This window comes from Pteropus medius, unplaced genomic scaffold (genome assembly GCF_902729225.1).
Source record: "Pteropus medius unplaced genomic scaffold, Ma_sr-lr_union100, whole genome shotgun sequence".
In the NCBI taxonomy this organism is placed as follows: domain Eukaryota; kingdom Metazoa; phylum Chordata; class Mammalia; order Chiroptera; family Pteropodidae; genus Pteropus; species Pteropus medius.
In genome coordinates, this window is record NW_024340849.1 from 32,272,199 (window position 1) to 32,294,511 (window position 22,313).

Genomic DNA, 22,313 nt, shown 5'->3' on the forward strand with positions numbered 1-22,313 from the left:
GACAATTCTTGGACGATTAAGGCAAAAATTTATATTTGCTTAATTCATTTTGATAGGTATACCACGCTGTGTCAGCAGCACCAAAAGTTTATCATCTCAAGATTAAGGATAAATTAGGTTGGAGCTATATGTCCAAAGCAGAATTCCCATCTTTCTAGATCAAGTATTTTTTCTTTGTGTTACAGGCAACTTCTAATTCACTTAGACTCAAAGCCACACCATCTCTGACTCATTCTTTTCTCTACTTCCTCCACCACCACCCGTATTTGTCATTGAACTGCACCAGTCTTATATCAGCAATATCTTCCTGAATGAATCCAATTCCTTCTGAACACTCTTCCTGGGACTACAATATTTCTGTCCCTCAATACTTCTCACCTCTCTGCAGTAAGCTTTGCCTTGATTTCCTGCCCAGTTTCTCTTCTTCTGGAAGTGGGTTTCTTCTGGACATTTTAGGCCTGATCTTAAATCTATTTGTGTGGTTGGTCTTTGTTTCAAAACCTCCCCTGTGATATTCTATGACCACTTAAGGTAAATATGACAATGCCTAGACCAGATCTCATTTTATAGGGGTTTTGTTGTTGTTGTTGTTGTTTTTAATGCTAGAGTGAAAAGTGTCCCTTACATAAGTGGTAGGAGAAAGATACTGATTTAAACAGAAGGATTATGCAGCAGTGTGAAGACTGGATTTGGAGAGAGAGGGAGGTAGCTTGAAGGGCATCGTATAGTTTAGGAGAAAGGTGATGAAGGCCTGAACCAGGGTGGCTACAGAGGGAAAGGGAAAAAAAGAGAGGCAGAAAAGTGTTAAGTAGATAAAATCTATAGGATTCTAGCAAGGAATCATTTAAGGAGAGTGATGAATAAGTCATTAGAATCACCAATGCTATGAGGTTTTCAATCTTTGAGATGAAGAAGATGGAAGTCCCAGTAACAGAAGGAGGGAAGAGCAGACGTTGGGAAGCACAAGCACCCTTTACATTTGGAGAGCCTGGGTTTGCCTGTTTCTCTCACTTTATTCCATACAAGCAAGTATTGTCATTTCTTTCTGCCCTGGTTTACACATCTGTATACTTGGCTAAAAATGCCTACCTAAACAGGATTGTTATGAGAACTGAGTGAGCAATTACATAAAAGGTGCCTGCCTCACAGTGAGTTCTGGACCAATAAATGAAGTTATTATTTATTATTCTTGCTACTATTATGATTACTCCAAGGAAATAAGCACCAGTCTAATTGTTAATCAGTAGGTAGTGATTATTTACACAAGGAGAGACATCGTATAGCATCTACATGAGGCATTGCCTCAGGTCTGGGGGACCCAACCTGACTAACTTAGAGTCTAGCTGTTCATTCATGTCAGATGATCTGTCTCTGGGATGAGTCTTCCAGGAGGTTTACTTAGTTCATTTGCTTTGCTTGCTATTTGAAGTAATTCAGAAAGGATCCATAAAATGAAAGGAAAATGCAGAAAGACAGGTTGAGGAATCTACGTAGGAGCTGTGTGTGGAGGAGTCAGAGAGGACACATTAAGGAGAGGCTTCATTAAGGTCGAAGCTGGGGGATTGAGGGTGGGGGCAGAGAGGATCTGCTGGAGCCGGAGCTAGTACAGTAGACAGGGTGTGGTGTGTGAGCTGTTGGCTGGAGAGGTGCAATCACCGTAAAAGAGGGAGGTGCCTGGGAAGGGCAAGCAGCAGGAGGGTGGAGACATGGGAGGGGCAGGATTGGGAAGGGACAAATGGGAAATTGCTGGGCCTAGTGGGGTGGGGCTCTCTCAGTAAAATCATTTGCAGTTGCTGGAACAGGCTTGAGTGTCTTCCTTTATATTGTGGCCTATTAAAAGGGAATTGCTTCTTTTCTGTGTTGGCTTTAGTCACTCCATTACTCACCCAAGGTAGCTGGAAGGTTTCATGCCACTCGGAGTGAGAGGCATGGAGCAGTTTCGTCTGTTTCTATTGAGCAAGCACAAGCAGGATTGCACATCTCTGGAACGTGGAAGATTGTATATGGAATGCGACAAACATAATATCAGGGTGGGACAGAAATGTTACTTGAATTCATTATATTGCAAAACTGTGTTGCCCATGAAATTATGTGCATGACACATATATAAGTAAGTATTTAGGTTTTCGTGATTAAAAAATATATTTTATTCAGTATTTTAAATTGTAACCTATATCATTATATGGTCGATATGTAAGAAATAAGAAGGAAGAGGAGAGAAGATTATCGGAATGAAGACCGTGGCTGTGGTGTAAGCTAGAACCGAGTTCAAATTCCAGCTCTGCTGCTTAGCTGTGTGGCTTTACGCAAGTTATTTAACCTCTTTAGGCCTTACTTTCCTCACCCATAGAGAGTGAAAAGTAATACCTGTCAAAGGAGTGTTATGGGATTAAATAAAATATGTAACGGAGCCAGACATAGTGCATAGTTAACAAATGACAGCTGTTATTACTTATTAAGTTTCACGTTAGGTGCTTTTTCTTATAGTTATCTCACATATCCTTCTAAACCATTAAGACAGGAGTGTGATTCCAGTTTCAGAGGAAATAAACAAGGCTATACTGGTTAAGCTGTTTGCTGGAATCATGGAACTGATGGTAGTAAAGCTAGATTAAAATTCAAGTCTTTTGACTTTCAAGCCCAATGCCCTTCCTGTACACAATATAAAGGCACAATGAAGTAGAAATCAAAGCCACCATTTAGCATTTATTCGGTGGAGTGCTTTATTTCACAATGCAATGCGAAAAGCACTACATATTCTAACTCTATAAAATGGGGTGATTGAGTCTGGCTTTGGGCAGTTATTTCAGTTTGAGAAATTTTTAATAGATCTTCCCAACCCTGTAGTACTGAATATCTAGAACATTTCCCTGCTTCACGAGCAAAGAGGAGGGTCCTTAGGAGGCAGGCGTGCCATAGATATGGCAGAAGATGTGCGACAGTGGGAGAAAGAATGGGTGGGCCGAAGGTGATGCAATCTGTCTTGGTTTTATTTTTTCCTAATCCTAACCCTAACCCTAACTCTAACCCTAACCCGAACCCTAACCCTAACTGTAATCCTAATGCTAACCTTAAACCTGCTGAGATCAGCAAAAACCTTCTAAGTAAAAGCCATCATCACTAAAATTTTTATATTTCTGCCTTCACTTAGTTTTTGACCTGGCTAATTATTTTTCTCTTTCTACCTCCTTGATATTTCCAGGAAGAGGTTCTTTTTTCTAATTCTAACCTTAACCCTAACCCTCACCCTAACCCTAACCCTAACTGAGATCAGCAAATACCCTCTTAGTAAAAGGCATCATCACTATAATTTTTGTATTTCTGCTTTCACTTAGCAACTTGTCTTGTTGCAGCCAATACTCATTTTGAAAAGCTGATAGTTGCTACAAAGACGCTTTTCATTTTTACCTGTGAAATGACTGCATTGACCATAATTCGTGTATTCTAACAAAGACATCCAATACAGGAAGATGCCAGGAACTTTTGTGAAGCCTCTGCATATGTGGAAGCTTAATCTAGTCTAAAAAAAATTGACATCAAAGTGAACATTAATGGTTTCTAAATGTCAATACCACCCTTTTATGTTGCTATACTGGCTGGAGCCCATTGCCCTTAGGAGAAAGTATTGTTAGAAAAACTCTGCAAACCTGGCTCTTCTTTAAGTATTTATTTCCATCTCTTGGTACTCTCCACCTCAAATCTGTGTTCAAGCAAGATCAATCCAGTTCAAGCCTCTCAATGTCTGTCCTGCAGACATATTCTGTTTTCTCCACTCTTCTCCTTCCCTTGGTAATTCTTATCCTTCAGAGAATAGTGTGAAGGTCATTCCCACGAGACAGTTTTCCCGATCCTCTTCCCTGAAGTCTGGGTTAGAGTCCCACGTATGTGCTCTTGATGTCCACATCCCTTTTATGGCCATGCCCCCCCCGCCTCCCGCAAACCACAGTGCTATTTACTTATCCATCCATCCCCACAAGCCCTGTTCTTGAGGGCAGGGCTCCCAGCTCTCTTGTTTACCACTGTACCCAACTCTGTGCCTGGCACACAGCAACACAGGATGTCTCTATATATTTGTTGAATGAGTAAATGTATGTATAGAAGCATACTTCTTACAGTTTGTGAAGCCGGCTTCTCACAAAGAAAACGGAGTTCACGAGCAGAGCTTTCCAGCAAATTTTATTCAGTCATAATACTGCAAACATGCATATTATTATCTCTATATTTCTTGATTCTGAATGATAATAAATAGTTCTGCTAGTTCTGAGGGTTTGTGCCAATTTATGAAAGCAAGCAATATTAAACATGACAGTAGATGGCTCCTGTTTAAAAGTTATGACAGTAATGTTCTAGAATTAAAGGGCTTGATTGGGAACTTCTACTTTAAAAACAATATAATGTGGAAAGTGAAAGGAATTATTTTACTTTAAAAACAATGAAAGAGAATATGATCAACTTCTAAGTATAAATCAAATGAACATTGTGTTTGGTTCACATCTGATTACATTTAAAAATAACTTCAAGATGTATTTTTAAGAAACATAAAACGCCAGGTAAGTATACTGAGGGGATGTGTGTTTTCTAGTTATAGAATGTGATTTTCCACCAAATATTCATAATTTGTCATTTTATCCTCTTGACCTCCTTGCACAGGGTGCCATGCTCACTTTTCATTTTATGAAAGAGAACGACAAAACGCAGAACTGTTCAGCAACTTGATCAAGATGAAAGACGGAGTCTGTAACAATCAGGCTAGTTTAAGTACTCATGCTCCTTCCAGCATACCCAGGATATAGCAGTTGCCTTCGTGTTAACTGAGCCCAGGTTCCTGGCTCCAGCTTATTATTCCACACAACACACTGTCTACTTTATTGAAATAAGTATGGGTGTGTCTTCAAGGAAAGCTGGCTCTCAGCAACCATTTATCAGAATGTCATACTTCTGGAAGCAAAACGTACAGAATTGAGTTCTGGCTCCATCTTCTATTAACTGAGTGAACTAAGCAAGTTACTTAGCCTCTGTACTTCAGGATCTTTACTATTAAATAGATATTAATTAACTCACTGGGTTCTTCTGAGGATTATACATCATAATAAATGGAAATTGTTAAAGCCAGTATTGAGCACATAGTAAATGCACCTCACAATTAGATATTTTTAACATAAAGCTTGAACACATGTTTTATTTATCCATTATTAACAGTTCAATATAATTGTATTAGAACAATTGTTTAAATTAAATAACGTAGATTTACACATATAATCTATTTACTAAGTTACATAACATGAGATTGAAACATTTGGACCCTTGATTCAGAACCATTAATTATAATCTGTAAAATATACAGAAACCTGTTTGTCATTTTTATAATTTAGAAGTGAATTTTCATGAGGAGTAGTAAGATTTAGAAAATGTTTCAGATTGTAATATTCTACTTATGATATCTTCTTGCATCCCTTTCACCTTTGATTCTTATTTTCTAATGAAAGCAAACAAAAATAAATGTTCTCATCTTACCTGAACTACTTTTTTTAAAAACACTGTTCATGCTTTGACAATCTTAATTCTGTGACTAAAATATACAGCTATTAACTTGAGCCTATATTGTAGTAATTTATATGGCCGATTCTGCTTTTCATAGAGATTTCATACTTGTCAAGAATCTCTTGCTTTGCTAGGCTGCTTATTAGGAAATTTAAAGGTAAAAGATACACTATTTTTTCATTCCTTCCCATTGGATTTTTATAAAATCTTATTACAGTTTAGTTGGATCCACCTAAAGAAATCCTATTATATGGCTGAATGCATAATTTAAAGGCAGATGAATACAGATACAAATACTTCTCCTTTCCTGTGGTATCTGAAAAACTTAGTTTGTTCCGGAAAGGAGATTTTAAATAAGGTAGTCTAATTTCATTTTTAAGTGAAGTATACTTCTGTAGTTCAATGCCTAGTTTTTCCATCAATAAGTTAAGAAGGCAAGGTGGATTTGCTAACCATTTTTAAATTAAATTATGCCATGACTTTCTAATCCTTACTCTCAGATTCTAAAATAGTTTGCATCTGACGCTATTAAAAAATGAATATCGACTCCCTGGTTTCTTTGCCTGGCTTTTCTACATGGAAGAAGTCTAATCAGTGCTACTTCCCATCCTTCTGAGGGTAGAAATCTTTCCCCACTCAAGTTTTCAAAATATTTCACAACTATCTGAATAGTTATAACAGCTCAGATATTCATAAACTGGAACAACTCCACAAATTTGAAATGAGAACAACAAAAACTCACTGAAATAAAAACAATACAAAGACCTAGTTTTCATTTTAAGCATTAAAAGAAAAATTTATATATGTGTCTTCCTTTAATAGCTCACTTAGAAACACACAGAGAACCCATGGCACAAAGGCCCAGAAATTTCTTCAAGTAGCGAGAGTCTCAGATGGTGATAGCTTCAACACCAGCTTCTCTGGCTGTGTATTTTGCATTTTTATAATATCAATCATGAGATTTGTTTTCTCCAGGAGGCAATAAGGTAACTTTTCTCTGCTAAAATGGATCAAGGCTAATGTAAACAGAGCTGTCAAACTCTCATGATAAGAGACTTCCTAAGGTTTGCAGAATTTAAACTTTCCAGACAAATCCAATAGTGTCAAGGTAAACATGAGAGGTTTTGATATGGATACCAATCTCTAGGAAGACAGTATGGGATCCCTCTCTCAAATATAATGATTATACCACCACCAAAGCCCAAGTGGGAAATTGCAAAATGCAATCAAGTTATTCCAGATTACCTCAGCCAGTAATCAGGACTTTCGCCTGGATTTAGTCTGACCTCAGAAGACTAATGGGGTGAGTCTCAACATGGAGAAGCCATGGGGTTGAATGAAGTGTGGAGAATTTTACATAGATGGGTACATAGAAACTATCACTAACAGAACACCTGAGAGAGACCCAGAGGCTGCTGGAATGTCTCGATTGCAGCTTCACCCTTCATAAAATGCGTAGAAATATAACCTGCATTACTCCATGTAAATATTAATCATACACCTAAATTTTGCATTTCATTTTTAAGCTTTGATACATGCATTCTATTCAAGTATCAAATATTTAAGAGTTTATGTAATATAAAAGTTCTGCTTTTGGAAGGACTTTTACAATATGTGGTACGTACATTAATGTGCAATTTTATTTTGACCACACTACTAGATCCATACCTCAAGATGAGTTTGAATGTGCCAACAGAATATTTCTTGCTAGATGAGAGTGGTGGCCTAGTTCTCTGACCTGGCAACTCGATTTGTTACCACTTTGTGAGCTTTATAATGAAGTCAATCACTGATGAAAGGAGCATCAAAATTCAGCTGGAGTTTTGGAAGAAAATCACGTTTTATCTGCTTGTGTAAGTCTAAAAGCATCAGATTTCTGAGCTCTTTAAACTTGAAGAACAAAGACCCAAGAGAAGGAAGGAGGAGCTAGTGATATCAGAGCTGCTCTGATATCATAAGAGGAAATCTTAGATCTGTACAATAGGAACAAGGGGCGGGAGAGAACATTTTCAATGTGATTGTCTTACTGAAGGCAATTTATTGCCAAGGTCCAAAGTTAAATTTACAATTAGAAATCTGATTCTTGTTAACTCAAAAGGAGGTGACTTTCACTCATTCAAAGTAAATGAAAAGTAGAGACTACATAAGCAACATCTTGTAGAATTTGCTTAGATGAAGCTCTTTACCCTAAATAAAACACGGCAATTTCTTTTCTTCTCCACCATGGGGCCAATATCTGCATAATAACATTAAGTAGGAGAGAAATAAAAGTATGGTACTGCTGTGGATCTTTAAGGGTACAACAGGATAAAGACAAAAATAATCTTAAAAGTTTAGGAAATTATTTGTAATATTGCCACTGAAATTGTAGCAATTATTATTTAATACAGTCATTTCCCAATGGGACAAAAAATAAATATGCATAATACGGTTTAAGAATAAAAAGCATAAGAGAGCAATGTGATAATTGTAGTACCTTTTATTACAAATAATATTTTTAGGTTGAAGATAAGCCCACCAAGAAATGGTTCTGAGAAGTTCAATGTGCTTTGAGGATGGGATGTTTCTTTTTAAAAGCAGTATCTTCATCTATAGTTTGTGAATTGTATCTTTTCCCATGATGATAAGTGAGGGAGAGACCAAAGGGAGAAAAGCAGAGGTATGTTTCAGTTGAGAGTATGCCAAATATACGGTGATTCACAGCGTCCTAATCAGACAGGCGTGACATCTCACTAAAAAAAAAAGGTTCACCCCACCCGCCCTGGAAACTGTTCTTTGCCCCAGCTCAGCATACTGATAACTACTTTCTAGACATGTCACCATGCTTGTACTGGATTGGCAAGAAAATTATGTGAAAATGCTGACCAATGCAGGTTAAATCATTATATGACTCTAATGCTGGCCTTTTCAAATAAAATCAGCTATGAATATAATTTTTTTTTAATTCAGGAACTAAACTCATTTATTTATGACTTTTTGATTTGTTCTACATTTTTTCAGCATTTTATATAACTCATATATTTGAGGAAAATTGTAATAAACATTTCTGCTCACATTCTTTTTCACATCTAATTCTGTAAGATTACATAGATTAAATGCATTTATGGCTTAAAGAAGTTTAAGAATTATCTCATTGAACTCCTCATTTTATAGCTGAGAAAGTAAAGGCCTTATCTACCATCACAAAGGATTGGGTTTTTCGCTAGGACAAAAATCCAGTCACTTCTATTAATACTCTGATTTTTAAGAACAGAGTTATTTCATGAGTTATATAAAATAGATAGGTTTTGCAAATTATTGCTAATAAAATCTGTAGAAAAATTAGACATTTGGGTTAAAACTCATGATTTCCCTAAATGGCAGTGCATCTGAATCACCTGGGAAATAAAAAAAATAAAAATCACAGACCTATTGACTCAGAATCTGGTAAGATTGTACTCGCCCATGAGTATATTAAAAAAAGAAAGAAAGAAAAAAGAAAAAACAGTCCCCCAAAAAACCTCTGTGAGAGAACCTCTGAGCTTTATTAAAAATCAGGTCCACTGAATTTTTACACAAGAATTTACAACTGACTCCATGATTAAAATAAATGTTGGAAGATTTTAAAATGAGAACTCAGTGTTTTGATGGAATCCTGAATAAATATGTATTAGAAATTAATGAAGGCTACATTTTTTTTTATTAGTGATCTAAGGATGTCTGTAGTTGATTGGTGTCCAAGAATAACATAAAAGAAACCATCTTAAACCACACTATTGATCAAATGGCATCTTGAATATTAGACAAAATCACAAGCCAAGCTTGATGTGTCGAGGATACATTTTACATAGGTTTTTATAAACCCCACTATTCCAGATCTTTTCTATTCTATTTCTAATAGTGCTCCTGCTCATCACTTCAACAAGCTACATAATTAAAAGACTAAGAAAATGTTTCTGATGGTATCACATTTTGAGATCCCAAATCGACCAGAGCCAGACACCTTGGCCCCCAAGAATAGTCATTAGGTATAGGGGAAAACTATAGTGTGTTCTCTCCTTAAACTCCTTTATTCTCCTGGGAGCAGCACACCCGGTTCTCTAGGAATTAATTTTCTTTTCTTTTTAAGCCCATGTTTTCAGGGGCGAGGCGAGGGTGGGGAGTTGTGGGGAGAGAGAGAGGGATCTTAATCATAGTGTTCCTCTCACTCAGCCTCAGGGGTGGACACATCACTGAGGAATATCTGCAGAAGTTCTTCTTGGGTTTAATTCAAATGGCAGTTATAAGAAAAAAGCTCTCTCATCTCTGATGGTGGAGGCACAAGACAATCTTCTGCAGAGAGTGAAGGGGAATGGCGGGACAAAAAAATAAAGCAAGATAGAAAGAGTCCTGGCAGTGTTCGCGTCCCTATCCAGTCATCTTGCGAGGCTTCTTCCTCCTCCTCCCCACCCCCAGTTCTTTGTTTTTGTGAAACAATAAGCCTTTCTTTTTGGCCTCAAAACCCAGTTTGGACTGAATTTCTATAACTTGCAACCAAAAAAGTTTTAATTCAATAAAAATTCAAATGCCCTTGGATTTCACATTTAGGGAAAAACCTTGGATTCCCCATTTAGGGAAAAACCTATATTATTTAACTTTCTCATATAATGCATTTGTTGGAGAGAGGGATGGCAGGTGCAATTTTTTTATTGGCTATTTTCACATAAATTTTCATCGCTGGCTATTCTCTGGGAAAAAATAGGAAGCTAAAAACAGCAGCAACAACAAAGCCTCTTAAAAAATGTAGGATTAAACCAAAAAAGGGACAATAGATTTATCATTTTGTATAAATGTAAATATTTGCACACCTCAATTTCTTATAGACTAAATTTTATACTATATCGTGAGTTCAAAATATCAGTAATTTTGAAAAAAGCTTCTCAAGTAAGCTAAATTTATTATTCATGCCTTCATAAGTTCTGATAGTATGTTAGAAATGTTTTTCTTCAATTTAAATTGATTCTATTAGTTAACAAAATCATCTAAATGATTTGAAATGATCAATGTTCTTGTCAGAACCTGTCACTTTCATCGTATTTTATCTATAACCTTAGTTTGGGTTTATATTTGATCTTATATATTAAACATTTTCAGACTTTCAAACAACAAAATATTCCAAGATGTCTTATTTTCTGAATGGTTATTATTTTCTTTGTATTTTTATTAGATGATGAGGCTTCACTAGTAATATTTACTGTAATGTTTAAGTATTTTTTTTAATTATCATCAGCCTAGTTGACAGAGACTTTTGTATGTTTAGTCTCTAGAGTCAAAAGTTTGAGTCATAATCAAAGGGTCAGTGCATTTGTTGAGTTTTCTGAATGCCATGTTGTTTTTTTTGCCTCATGTGAAGACATGAAAAATATGCTGTATGGCCACAGGGATGCTGACTATAGTGTTAATTTGTATTTATGACAGGCGTGGGAAAATCTCTGCAGGAATGTGTCTGCACTTCTCATCAGTAAGTACTTACTGAGCATCCACTATATGCTCAGCATTTGAGAGAGGAATTGTGAAAGAGTCAAAATGAGTGTAGGGCATGGTCCCTTTGAGTTAATATACATAACAACATGAGAAAACAATAAGGACTAAATTATACTTTTCACTAGAAGTTCAGAAAAGGAAAAATATAGGCCAGATCTATTTTCTTAGAAAATGTGGAAACTGTACGGTGCCCAAATGAGTGACATGTATAGACAGGAAAAAAAAAAAGAGAGAGAGAGAGAGAGAAGACATTCCCAGTCCTCAGCTAACTCCTATCTGAAATGGAACCCTCCTGTAAATATTCCATTCAAATAACTAATCTACACACATATTTGTTCTCATTAGTGGCAAGGAACTCAGTACCTTGTGGGGAAACTCATTCATCCCAGGAAGTTTCTTTCTTATGTTTAATTGGGATTAATCTGAACTGAAAGTTTAAATTCTCTCTGGTAAGTGAACTCCTACCATCTGCAGATGGGTCACACAGTCTGACACCTTGTCAAGAAGAGCTGAGCCCCTATTTTCTTAGGGACCTTGAGACTTCCTAGAATTGTATGAAAATTCCTGTATCACCGAAGACTCTATAAGATGGAAAAATGCACTAACTCTCTGCCTTTCTTTGGAATAATGGAATCATAGACTTTTCTTTTGGTGTGATAAAGGGATAAAGGGAAAGTAATGGACTGAGGCTTGAAATTCTTAAAAGCTTACCATGTTCCAGGCCCTTCAAAGGGGGTGTGTGCCAAAGGAGTACTTTACCTATGTTATTTTATTTAAATCCTCAACGACATTGTGAAGTAGATGTCAGTATCTGTATTCCTTATGAGAAACTTAATGCTTAGAAAGGATGAGCAAGGCTGATTCTTTACTCACTGTGGCTTTCTATTTCTATTTTTTAAAGAAAGACCTTTAAGTATAGAACTATACACTTAAGTTAAGGTGATCTTAGTAATCATGTATATCTCACCCAATCCAGAAGACTTTTGAGATTTGTGGGGATCGAAGTTATAATTATGTCCCAACAAAAGATATCAATTGGGGCTGTCTGGGCAAACCTGGACCTTTGGTTACCATTACTTAAGGTCACTCCTAGGCCACCAGGAGGTCCTATCTGGGAGCACTGTAGCTTAGGGACTTGATAACAGTAATTGCATTATTTGTTTCTAACTCTCCTGGTCCTGGTCCCTGTTTCTATGCATAGTATGAAAAAAATATATATATCAACTTCTTATATCAACATCCACTCAAGAAGTTAAGTTTTCTTTCTTTTTTTTTTTTTATAAAAGATATATTTGTACCTAAATTCACTTGAGTTCCTGACAAAATTCCAAACAAAAGAAGACTTCTTTATCTCTCCCCAGACAACAGTTGAGGCAAAGTTCAGTCTTGCATGTGTTGTGCTGACTACAGATCAGACAGCTCACTTTTGGCTTTTCTTCCACTCAGTTTCTCAAGGTTTGAACAGGTTGGAGCTGTTCTCCAACTCTTTGCTCAGTACTATGCAATTGCTATCCCTACATATCTCAGGAAAAGATGACATTAATATTTATGGAATCCTTTTAAGATTCCTAATGAAAGATGATTTGATAGTATAAGATATTATTATAATAAACAGAACCTGGGATACTTTCTCAATGTGAACACCATCGAAGAGATGAACTTTAAAGATCTACTTGGTAGTATTTCTAATGACTTTGATTAATTTGGACCAGCAAATATTTAGTCAATCCTTAGTGAGAAATGCTCTGTGTGATTGTTACTTAACAAGAAACTAAAACTTGTTCTACATGCACTAAAGACTGACTCATATATTAAGTTGGGATAAGCACTAATAATGCAGATAAAAACTTGTTCAAATATGCCTTGGAAGAGCCAACTACCAAACAGAAGAGGACTAAATTTCTCAGCATTATCCAGAATGATTCAAGATACAGCCAAATTAATAGACTCTTGTCCAGTTTTACCTTAGTATCTTAAAATTTGCAAGTCTTAAAATGAATGCTAATTGTCATTTTATGTTAAATTAAAGAACAAGGAAGTTGATGCTGACTATATTCTATTAAATAAATTAATTATTATATAATTGAAATACATAAAATTAAGAAATTCAGTGTGGAAAAATGATTTGACTATTTGTTTCTTAATTTCCATCAACTTACAGATTTGAGACATTATTATTTTGGCTTAATTATATTTTGGATGATCTGATGTATCCTGGTATTATAATAAGTGGTAGAATCATAATATATTACTGAACTTAGCAACAGATATAAAAGCTTATGAATATTTTTTTACAACTTAGCATTTGAAAATAGATTTTAAATCTCAGAGCCTACTTCCAAAACATTTTACTTGAATGCGAGAGTGTTCAATGAGATGCTTACACAAATGTTTCTTATATAGATGAAGAAAGATACTTTAGAGCACCTAGAAATAACAGCAGAAGATATTATAAGAGTAGACATGGATTTTTTATTTTCTGAAGTTCTCTGCCTATAGATTTATTCAGGTTAGATTAGTTATACCAATCTTTTGAGGTATAACTTTAGCTCTCTTTCACAGGAAAAAAAAGTTTGCATTTTCCAATCTCTTTGCCACATCAAAGGAAAAATTGAGCTCTAAGATAAAGAAGCTCATTATTTATGTTGGTATTCTGGTACCCAGGACTATAGAATCTAGGAAAAGAGAATCACTGCAGTTATTTCAGTACTGTAGGCCAAAACAAAAATGCACATGCAGAAAAGTTGTAAGGCAGTAGTTTCAAAAACTTTAGGGACGTAAATACTACCTGTGTGTCTTGCTAAGCATACATTTTTCTTGATCCCTCCCTTTCTGCCAATCCCAGGACAGATTCATCTGATCTGGAATGAGATCAGGAATTTCAAGTTTATCCAATGCTTGTAATCCAGACGCTGCCTTGAAAACACTTGTCCAAGTTATCAAGTACTAAAACAATGGCTGGAAGTTTAAGACAGGTGTGGTAAAGGTAGCAATAGAATATGTTTTTTTATAGTCTAGTCCAGGGTGGTTGAAAGGCAAGGATAGAACCAAAATTATAAAATTTTATTTTCTCCCCTTTCATTTTCTTTCTTATCATCTCCTCCCCCAAATCCACTCTCTATCCCATATGTGCTTTAGATTAGACCTTACTTCTCCTCATCTTTCTAGGATAACTGAACTGAACTTACATTAAGTCCCTTTCAAAGTGTGTTGTGTTTTTTTTTTTTCACTATAATAGGGTACTCTTAAAATATATTACTTGTCAACTGCTCTTCTATTTGTTAGAGAAGTTTAATCTAATGGTTAAAGCCAGGCTATGTGGGTTCAAATTCTGACTCTATCATGTGCCTACTATGCTCCCTGAGATAGTCACTTTATGCCTTAGGTTTATTATTGTTGAAAGGGTGATAATAATATCCATGTCATAAAATTCTTGTGAGAAGTAAATAAACTAACAGATATAATACATTTAGAACAGTGTGAGGAAAATGTTACAGCTTTGTAAATGTCACTGTTGTGTTAAAGCCAGTAGATCAGTTACCTGCGCCTAAAGCCTTGGTGTGAAACTTGAGTAACATTTTGAGTCTTGGATTTAGAGACCCATTGTTTTCCTTATTTAAACATAAATAAATACATAAATAGGTGTCATAACCAACTTAAAGAAGTCATAGGAGAACCATGAAAACAAAAAGTGGGATATTTGTGAACGAAGCTGTCTCTTACCTTAATGTATAAAATAGTAATTAAAGAATTGTTTCAGAAAATACTCAGAAAGTCATTTGAGACAATTTTGGAGCTATTTCTAATGTTTATCATCATCATCATCATCATCATCATCATCATCATCATCATCATTATTTTAATCTAGAAAGAGAAGTATGTTTTCTTAACATTAACAAAGATCTCTCAGTTTAACAGGCAAGCTCACGCTGATAGAGCATTGATCAAGCATTGCCTGATCTGGGTCCCTAGTTGACAGCTGTGATGGGATTATTTTACCATCTGGCACCAGAGCTTTGCTTGAGAAATATCATTGTTTAGGGAAATACCTTGATAAGCTTGTAGGTGATATAAAGTAAGGACTGGAAGCAAGAATATCAATGAGATAAGGAAAAAAGAAATGGATAAACCACTCTACTTTAGAAATAAATGTGAATTTAGAGGAGAAAAGAAAAGAGAGTGGAGAGTAGAAGAGGAAAGAATTGAAAAGCAGAATAGCATGGGCCAGGGCCTAAAAATGATAAGCCACTAACAACTTCCTGTCACGTGGTTGGTTAAATCAGGAGATTTAAAGAAAAAGCATTCCTAATGTTATAACATTGTTTGGATTTTGGTTTTGCTGTTTTTGCTTTCTAGTTTCTACCACCCATCCTCCCATCTCTCCAAGCCTCCAGTGAAGCCTGGTATGCTCATATATTTCTATGGGGGTGGTGTTGTGAATAAAGGGCTGAGACTGTAAAGGAAAACGTGGGCGATTGGATGCTGACAGAGAGAGAAACAGTGAGCAAGGAATTCCATGTAGTGAATTTTAGGAAAGTGGATGACAGTCTATGGCAAAACTGAGGGTGGTATAAAAAAGCAGCTACAAGGTCGTCCTGACTTGGGGGTGGGCAGGACCATCTTTTCCTGTCCTCATTTAGTAAATACATATATACACACACACATACATAAATATACTACATGCCATGCACTATGCACTATACACATGTTATTGCTTAAGCCTCCGAAGAACTTATCGGTAGGGACGATTATTGTGTTTTTTTATAAAGACAATAAAACTGAGGCATAGACAGGCTAATTCACTTGTCCAAGATCATACAGCTAGTAGCTGGCAGAACTGAGATGTAACAAAAAGCAGCCAGATCTAGAAAGGCAGTATAACACTCCTCACTGCAACATTGTAATGCCTTGGTTGACTTGGAATGATGACAGTGGGGTTGGTTATGCATGAAAGCAGCAAAGTTAAAAGCAATAGGATGACCTGAGAGTGGGATCCTAAGTAATAGGCTTAAACGGAAGGGCCTGACCTGGGTGCTTAGAGCTGGTGAAGATAGTAAACAGCCAAGGCAACAATCTGGGCGTGTCTGAGACAGACCTTTTGCCCCCAGCCAGGATTTTGCAGCTCACTATGGCATGATGTGTTTGAAAGCCAGCTCCATTTAAATCATGTAGAATGCAAAATATTTAAAAATAAAACATGGTTGTTCTAATTCAGAAATCAAAGAAAAATGCTTCACGCACTATAACTTAGCATTATTCTGACAAGCGAATAGAATAAGAAACAGAAAATTGGAAAAGCTTAGAAGAGTACAGAAAAATTGTTGCTGTTTGCACATAACATTTTAAAATTTAATCAACACATTCCTGGGTGTGAAATTAGCAAAAATAGAGGGCTATTCACAGGAAACTTTGTGAAACACATCTTTATAATTTATTTTATAGAAATATTTATCGTAAGCTCACTGTAGTTCTTATTAGAAAATGTAGTTTTAATTATTCTTATAAATTATTTTGCTTTTTTAAAAAATTAGGTTTTAAGTTTAACCCTTTAGGTACTGTTAACTATAAATGTAGGGTCTTGACAAGTCAAAATACTAATGCCCAGAAGGTAAGCAGCATCAATTAGTATTTCTGTCCCAGTGGACCTTTGTTCTGAGCCAGTGTGCTAGGTTTCAGCGGAAAAGAATAATTAAATGTAATTTTTAATAATGTTTGTGAAAGTGTATGAAAAGAAAAAAATAAAGAAAAATCAACATTTTAAAATATAACTCTTACAGATAAACACTTCCTCCAACACACACACACACACACACACACACACACACACGCACACATACACAATGTGGGGTCCAGGAGATAGCTTTGTGTGAAATAGAAAAAGAAGCTCTTTTTTTCCTGGTGGACACAGCTTCATGCCAGGGCACACAGCTGATGTGAGAGGACTGTGGTCAGATTTCATCTCCCACTCATCCTTCCCCAGGCGCCTTTACTAAGGGCACACCCCCCAAAAATGTATGCAAGTAGATTTTCAGAAAGAGAACTTACTGGCAACAACAATGATAAAACATGAGTTAGTTAGGATTAACCTGAATAAGATATATTGTGCTGGCTGAAAAATTAGTGCTTGGCTATCGCCCATGGGAACATAACGCTCAAACAATAAGCTTTCTGCTTCTGTCCCCCCGCCCCACCCTGCTTGCACAACTGACCTGTGGGTTGACAGTTAGTAAAAAGAAGAAAAATAGACTTGTGTGTTCAAACAGGATGAAGAATGGGGTTTAAGGCTTAAAAACTCTGTACCTCTACATTTCGGGGCTGCTTGATTTGGGGTCTGCATACCCCTAACAGACCCAGCTGGCTGAATAAAGAGTGCGTTTCCTATAACTCACTGATTTCTGGTGGTCCATGCATCTATTGGGGGCTGGCAGCTACAACAATATGAATAACCTACATGAAGAAGACTGCTAAAGTTTACTGATAAATATAAAATAGTAAATTTAGAGTCATAGCTTCTACCTAAATTGGAAAATTAACAATTTAAAAGACATTGACTATTCATACAAATATTTGCTGTGTTTGGAAAATACTGTGTTCTGCAGCAGATCCAAAGGATATTTCTTAGATCAGAAAATTCGTTTATTGACCACAACAGAACCCCACAAAAACATATATCTTCTTCAGCTCTCCAAGTTTGTATAAACAACAATGGTTCTCAGATAGGGAACCTTATAAGTAATAAAGAAAGAGGGAAGAAAGCTGAAAGTCTAAGCATTACAAAAAGACTGATACTGTTCAGATTATAAGAGGGAACTAATGTTAGCAGGTGAGTATAAATATTATTGTGTATTTTTACCACTACTATTACCATCACTACTACCTTTCATCTCAAATTTTCCCAGTCTTTTAATCTTGTTGCTTTGAGGAATTTGACCAACCAGTTAGGCCACTCATTGCTGCACAAGAGTTTATGAATATCCATAATTCAGGCCACTTCTTCCTCCATACAGTGTATAAAACCAAGTATACTGCTTTTGGATTTATCCATTGTGAGAATTTCCCTTCACCACTGGGGCCATCTCTGAGTGGGGCTGTAATATGCCAGAAGTTCCCTTACATTTGTAAGCAAGAAGCGAGTTTTGTTTTTGTTTCTGTTTTTTTCCCTACTCTGTCACTTGATCATAATTAACCTCTATGAGGTTATATTTGCTTGTTGGGGAGGAGACATGGATACAAAAGAAATAGGTGTCACAAAAATCTGGACCTTCTGGTCATATAATTTACTTGTGTCTTTTGTGCCTTCTTGGTCCCAATCCTAAATATATACTAGCCATCATCTAATGACTTTTTCATGCTTTCATAAGTGAGACTAAGGTCTTACATATTGGTGGATTTTATAACATCGAGAACATGCTAGAAAGACCCAGTTGCATTACAGAATCTCCTTCCTCAAGGAGACCCAATTTACCTTTCAATAAATAGACTCTGGATCTGTAAGCTCACTTATATCCGGATGAGGAACCATGAATTTTCTGTTATTATGGCCATCAGCCTTTTGCCCACTACCTCTTGATAAAGCAGTGCCCTGATGGCTCATCATCTTTCGCAACTCTTAGAACACCATAGTCTATTATCCATTATCATAGATATCAGTGGGTCCAGGTACCTTCATTACCATCCCAGCCATGCTACACATAATAACTATGTCAAACTTACATCTGTCCTTTGCCATCCTGGAATTAAATCATCCCCATTGCTAGTAGGAAGTTATAGCAGCATCTTATACTGTAAATTCCAGCCTATAGAGGACAATCACTAGCAGTTTCCTCTAAGTGCCAGTGTCTCTGCACCGTGCATTCCTCATTTCCTTAGTTTAAGTAGTATCCTCTAGGCCCTCTCAAGGGACATAATCAGATGATGGGTTCTACCATCTCACATAATAAATTCATTAAAATATTCTCACCTACCCAACCTTCTGATTTCTAACCTTCGACGTCTCCACTTTATTTACTATAGACCGTTTCTATGGTCAAATTTCAAGGAACATTCTCAATAGCATATCGAGACTGACTCCAAGTGTTCTTGCCAGACGTTAAATCCTTAGTCACAGAAGAATGGTCTCATATAAAAAAAATTTCTCTCTTATCCAGTTTTATATTCTACCTTCTCTAGTTCAATACCAACTGTCATGTGTGATCTCATAGTTCCTGCCAGTACAAATGCATCAGCATTTTTAATTCCTTTGGTGTATAAGTTATTTTTTTGCAGAGCAGAGATTGTATTTGTCCATAAAGCTGTGTTGAGACCTGCGATGCTTAATCTTATGTGTTGACTTGGCTAGGCTATGGTATCAGTTGTTTGATAAAACACCAGTTTGAATATTGCTATGAAGGTATTTTTTAAATGTGATTAATCAGTAGACTTTAAGTAAAACAGACAATTCTCTATAATCGGGTGGGCCTCATCCAATCAATCGAGGGCCTTAAGAACAAAAACAGTTTCTCAGAAGTAAAAGGAATTCTCTTCAAGACAGCAAAACACAAACCCTGGCTGGGTTTCTAGACTGCTGTTCTGTGGAATTTGAACTGAAGACATTACCTTTTATCCGAATTTCCAGACTACTGTCCTGTACTGTGAATTTCAAACTTACCAGCCCCCACAATCATGAGCCAATTCCTTAATTGGCTCTTTCTTCTTAGACACACTCACACACATCTAGAGATTTGAGATAATGCATGTAAAACATTTGTGTCTGACACATAGAAACCAGTCAGTAAATAATAGTTATTATGACTATGATGGTGATCATAATAATGATGATATTTGTCCAGCTCAGGTACTACAGTTCATCACTCCATCTACTCCCTTACCTTTTGACCCTTGGGTTTCTTCTGGTCTTGACCAATAAACTTCAAACCTAAATTTATAATCTTTTCATCTCATTTGGACTGTTGGAGCAGAGTTAGATATAATTACCAAAAAGAGAGAAAATAAGGGCTTATATTTATTTAGGATCCCTAGCTAGAGTAACGACTGTTTTTCACACAGTGGTTATTGCAAAAGTTTACCATTTGACTCTGACTTCTGTCCGAATTTTCCTTTTGTCCTGCTATGATGTCTTTATTTCTGAGCAAAAATTGAAATCCTGACATGGACTACCTTAAAACTGCCCTCCTCTCTGTACTCGAAAACAGATACTTGGACATCTCATTCTTCCTCCCTTCCTTTCCTCCTATTTCAGCAGATACTTTGCACCATTGGATAAATCTAAGAATTTAACATTTGTTCTTTCTTCATTAGATCAACAAATCTTTTGTTGCCTAGATGTGCTAGTCAGCGTGTGAGACCCTGCTCTGGAATCTGACTGGTAGGCTTTCAAGCTTTGTCTTGCCATTTTCTAACAGTGTAATATTTGGGAAGTCGATAGAGATCAACTAAATAGCCCCTGGATTTCTCAGGTTATCCTCTACCTAAATGGAAAATACTTTTTACATAGGGTGGTTGTGAGAATAGGTTAATGCCTATAAAGTGCTCAGAATAGGGCCTAGAATATAATAAGGTTGTATAAGAAATAGCTGTTATTCTTCTCGATGTAGGGGATACATCCACTGAGAAACTTGATGAGAGGCAGCAAAAAGGAGACCCCTCTTTCTGCTTTCTGGAGTCCAGGGCTGGAAGATTAGATCCCCTCTCCCAGGAATTTGATACTTCAGCAAGGTAAACAAAGGCTGAGGGACAGGTGAAAAGATAGTCAAGGCTGTATCAAGGACTTTGAGAGCCTATGAGTGTGACAATGTCAAGTGTCCTAAAGTGGTGTTGTCAGTGTGACAGGACCTTCAATGTGCTTCCTTATGGCAGAGTTTCCTTGGCTCTTCTCAATTTTCTAAGCCTGGATGATCAGCTTTTCTGTTGATTCTATGGTGTATCTGTTATTACTTCACTGAATTCCTTTACTGTTGTGTTAGCTGGTGTCCATTTCTCTCGCCTCTGTGCGCAGCAATCCTAGCGACTACAGGGATCACTTCTGCTTTTTGAAATTCTCTCTTCCCTTGGGGAATGTCATTCCTTTATTTCTACCTGAATGCTTCTCAGATTCATATTCTTTGGATTTCGCTTCCAAACTCTATGATCTTTAGCTCTATAATCTCTTTCTGATCCCTAATTAAATTTTCTTTTTCTCTCATTATTTTTATTTCCTCAGATTGAGCTCATCCATGCCATTGTTTTCAATGACTTCAATTTTAATGTAAATAGTTCTTGTATCTATTTTTCCACTTAAGCCTTCAGTCCTAAATTCCAGATGCTAGTTTTGACTTCCTACTTGTTATACGACTTGGATAAACTGACTCTACCATCTTCCACATCTGATAGGTCCATACCCCTGTACTCTTTCAGTAAGGCATAAGCCAAAATTATACAAGTCATCTTTGACCCTTTCTTCCCATTCTCTTCCCCTGTTGCTACTGCTTATAATCTCTATTCTTTAGGATGAAGATCTGCAAGACATTCTAAACTTGTATTTTTTAAAATGCAAATCTGAGTCTACGGCCATGCTACCCTGAACAAGCCTGATCCCACCTGATCTCGGAAGCTAAGCAGGTTGGGTCCTGGTTAGTACTTAAATGGGAGACCACCTAGGAAGACCAGGTGCTGTAGGCGCAAAAAAAAAAAAAAAAAAAAGAGATTGTAAACTGACGAAGTCCTTGCAATCTGTGAGGTCGACCAAGGGTTGTCTCGCCTAAAATAAATAAATAAATACATACATACATACACATGTAAATAAATAAATAAATAAATAAATAAATAAATAAATAAATAAAAATGTGAATCTGGTAATGGTCTTTTGCTCAACAGTTTCAGATATTCGCCATTTTCCTCATGTCACACAAAATAATTCTAGTTAAATTATTTCAATTCAAAACTAATCAACTCAAGGACCATTGTGGAGGCCTTACTGGCAGGTATGAAGTATTAAAAATGTAAAGGCACATACAAATAATTCCTTATTCTTATGAAACTAAATATTTTCTGGAAAGAAAAACACAATGCTTTGGACACATCTTATGTTTCACTTTAGATCTTTCAGCCTTGCCCTTCTCTTGTCTCTCTCCCAGATCTGCATGGTTCCTGGTTGACTTAACATACACAAAAAGAGCATCTTGTCTCCTGCTCACAGAGAGCTTCTTGTCACTTCCCTTCCATATCCCAGTCACCACACAAGTTTGGAGTGATATTAAGTACTGAATAAATTATTGCTTTGGAAATGTCATTTT

General features: G+C 36.4%; 1 pseudogene; it reads left to right on the plus strand.

Annotated features, from left to right (window-relative positions):
* The first annotated feature begins 21,580 nt into the window (after positions 1–21,580).
* On the plus strand, positions 21,581–21,699 carry LOC120589944 (uncharacterized; annotated as a pseudogene).
* Positions 21,700–22,313: the final 614 nt, after the last annotated feature.